The sequence below is a fragment of the Gobio gobio genome, assembly GCF_949357685.1.
Source record: "Gobio gobio genome assembly, chromosome: 17".
NCBI lineage: Eukaryota > Metazoa > Chordata > Actinopteri > Cypriniformes > Gobionidae > Gobio > Gobio gobio.
The window spans coordinates 40,524,565-40,528,407 of record NC_137110.1 but is presented as its reverse complement, the minus strand read 5'-3'; the positions used below and the strand labels follow the sequence as shown (position 1 = coordinate 40,528,407).

The 3,843-nt window shown below is 33.7% G+C and overlaps 1 long non-coding RNA gene across 1 annotated transcript; it reads right to left on the bottom strand.

Moving 5' to 3' along the window:
- On the bottom strand, positions 1-2,898 carry LOC307140724. Its single transcript, XR_013818275.1, has 4 exons — positions 2,828-2,898; positions 2,658-2,728; positions 2,444-2,535; positions 1-1,516 (listed from the first exon to the last, which is right to left on the bottom strand). It is a non-coding gene; the product is annotated as an uncharacterized lncRNA (long non-coding RNA).
- Positions 2,899-3,843: the final 945 nt, after the last annotated feature.

Below are 3,843 nucleotides of genomic sequence, written 5' to 3'. Positions count from 1 at the left end.
CCAGGAATTTGATTTATTTAATTTTTGTATTGCCTTCATACATTGTGCCACATGGAAGCAATATATCCATTTAATACGTACATTTCATGATTCGAGTTAAAATTGCACAATTTTAAAATGTGAAAATAGCAGAAACTCTACAATAAACCAGAAATGAGCATAACACAGACTCTACAATAATCCAGAAATGAGCATAACACAGACTCTACAATAATCCAGAAATGAGCATAACAGACTCTACAATAATCCAGAAATGAGCATAGCACAGACTCTACAATAATCCAGAAATAAGCATAACAGACTCTACAACAATCCAGAAATGAGCATAACAGACTCTACAATAATCCAGAAATGAGCATAACAGACTCTACAATAATCCAGAAATGAGCATAACAGACTCTACAATAATCCAGAAATGAGCATAGCAGACTCTACAATAATCCAGAAATGAGCATAACACAGACTCTACAATAATCCAGAAATGAGCATAACAGACTCTACAATAATCCAGAAATGAGCATAACAGACTCTACAATAATCCAGAAATGAGCATAGCACAGACTCTACAATAATCCAGAAATGAGCATAGCACAGACTCTACAATAATCCAGAAATGAGCATAACACAGACTCTACAATAATCCAGAAATGAGCATAACAGACTCTACAATAATCCAGAAATGAGCATAACAGACTCTACAATAAACAGACTCTACAATAATCCAGAAATGAGCATAACAGACTCTACAATAATCCAGAAATGAGCATAACACAGACTCTACAATAATCCAGAAATGAGCATAACAGACTCTACAATAATCCAGAAATGAGCATAACAGACTCTACAATAATCCAGAAATGAGCATAACACAGACTCTACAATAATCCAGAAATGAGCATAACAGACTCTACAATAATCCAGAAATGAGCATAACACAGACTCTACAATAATCCAGAAATGAGCATAACAGACTCTACAATAATCCAGAAATGAGCATAACACAGACTCTACAATAATCCAGAAATGAGCATAACACAGACTCTACAATAATCCAGAAATGAGCATAACACAGACTCTACAATAATCCAGAAATGAGCATAACACAGACTCTACAATAAACAGTCCACTCCAAATGAAAACAGTGCAAATGAAAGTATTAAAGATATGCTAGATTATTAAGTAAACTATCCCTTTAATTGTAAGAGGAATAGCAGAAGACAGATCTGTACTACAGGGAATTATAAACTCTTTTCACACAAACAGGGACAGGTCAACTCCTTTTAAAAACAAAAACCTCCAAAAATGACATAGTCTTTCTCAGGCACTTTGGGTAAGCAACATTGTAGATTTGATACATAGAGTAGAGCAGGCTAACAGCCAAGGAAACATCAATGCTCCCATCATCTTCAACCATGTCATCTTCTCCATCCATCCTAATGGAAACGCTGCCATTGGCTAAAGGGTTCCCATTCTCACAGTCCTTTAGGACGATGGTTGGGGTTGGGTATGGAGGATCCTGTGAAAACAAACACAGTATTTTAGGGCTTGCAAGAAATAAACATAATCAGGGTTAACTTTTATAAACTATATATTTTTAACAATATTATACAGGGTTCGTACACCTTTTCCAAGGTCAAATTCAAGCACTTTCAAGGTCCATTTTAAAGCCTTTTCATATACATAGTAAAAATTATTATTTAGTGTTTTTATCACATTAAAATAGGTAATGCTATAAAAGGCCAAAATTGTGTTCTGTAAGTTCTGTAGCAGAAGGATCAGATATTTAAGCAAATCACAAGTTTATTTTAATTCGAGCGGTCGAATTAGACTGTTTTCTTTGAAAAATATTAACTTGAAATTTGAGATCTGAATTTGAGCAATCAAACTTGATCAACCTGAATTCATTTTATTTGAAATTCTGTAAGTTGATTTTTTTTTGGTATCTGAATTTGTGAGCATTGAAAAATATTCATCGGAATTCAGGTTGAGACGTAAATTCAAATGGTTTCCAAAGTAAAATAATTTCAAAGAGGTGAGTTTCAGAGCAAATAAATTGAGATAAATGTTTTTAAAAATAAAATATTTCAAAACTAAGTATTCAGTGGCTGTTAAATTTCAAATAGTTATGTCTCTTATTTGCTTCCATAGTTTTCCAGGACTTCAATTTCAAAAAGTCAAATTCAAGTACTTCAAGCACCTTGTATGAACAATGATTCCAGTAAGTTAGCCTTTTTTCTAAATCACATTTATAAAAGATTACTTGAATGTCCTAATTTAACTAAGGCCTAATCGGACACTACAGTTAACATTATCTAAACTATAGTCTAACGTTACCTCACTGGATTAAGGTTGTATTTTACACAACACACAACCACACAAACATAAATCAATGAACAATGTTTTATTTTAGCACATATGATAATTATTAAATTAATTCACTTACCAGTAGATCGTTGTGAAGACTTCCAAAAAATTACGAACTCGCTTTGTCGTCCTGAGGTGAAAGGAACGGGAAGAAACTGCTCGAAACTAAATCTGGGCAAGTTAGATAAAACCATTAAATTAGATCATTTCCCACCAAATAGAAAAACAGCAACAAACAATACTTTATCTTTTGTTTTTGGCTATTTAAAATAGCTTTATATATGCACAATTACCTCTTCAGTCTCTTGAAGTCTTCAGTCAGCGCGTGCTAAAGTGAGTGGGAAGAAACACCTCGAAACTACATCTGGCAAACAACAACAAATAATAATTTATTAATCAACAAGTTCGGATAACTCATTATGATAAGCTATTTAAAATTGAAATTAGTTAAAAAAGTACTTACCACTTATCAGGCTCTCGCAAAACTATAGTCTGGACACACACCTACACACCTCGTCACCGCACCGCGCGAAGAAAAAACTGATGGGAGGGGGGAGGGGAATAACCTGGAAGTCGATTCCAAAAAGAATCACTTGGTCGATTCAAAGGCTTCGAGAATTGAGAATCGACTCCAAATGAAGTCATTGACCTGTCATTCCTGTGCATGACATGACTAATAATAGGTACATTTCCCCGATTACTAAACCATTATCAGAAGAACCATAACACTGACAAGTGGGGATTTTGTTCAATTCTGTTCTCTAAAAAGATTCATTCACTGATTCATTCGTGATTCTCATTCTGTAGATTACAGCATAACACCGCTAGGTGGCAACCAGTCTGAGTATTACGAGAGAAGTTTTTGAATTAATTCAACAGGTTCGTTTTTAAACACACAAACTAACAGCATAATTTAAAATGCATATTAGGATGATAATAATTACTTGACGGGATGTTGCATGTGTTTTTAAACAATAAGGACTATGTGAGCACAGGAAGGCATTTTGAGATAAAGTTTAATTGTATGCTTTATTACAAAAGGCTTCCACCTCAGATGGCAGATTGTGGTTATGTAAAATAGACCTATTTTTTTATTTTTAATATGAATGACAATTATCTTAAGATACATTGACGTTTCCTATCAATCAACAAAATCATAGTGTTTCTCACAGGAAGTGGTGGGTGGACCTCGGCCCCACTGGGGTCTGGGGGTCTGTATGTTTTTTCTTTGTTTTTTTAACTGATAAACGCCTTAACCCTCATATGTCCTTAGTTTCCTGTTTACACTCAGTGCATTTGGGGTCAATATGACAATATGTAAAAAATATGTACATTTTTAATAATACATATAATATTTTTTTTTTTTTGTTTACTTCTCATCTATACAGTAATGCTGTGTTTTTGGATATACAAAGTACTTTTGTACCTATTTACCACACAAATCCTCAACTATACCATTAGCTTGCGTGTAAAATATTA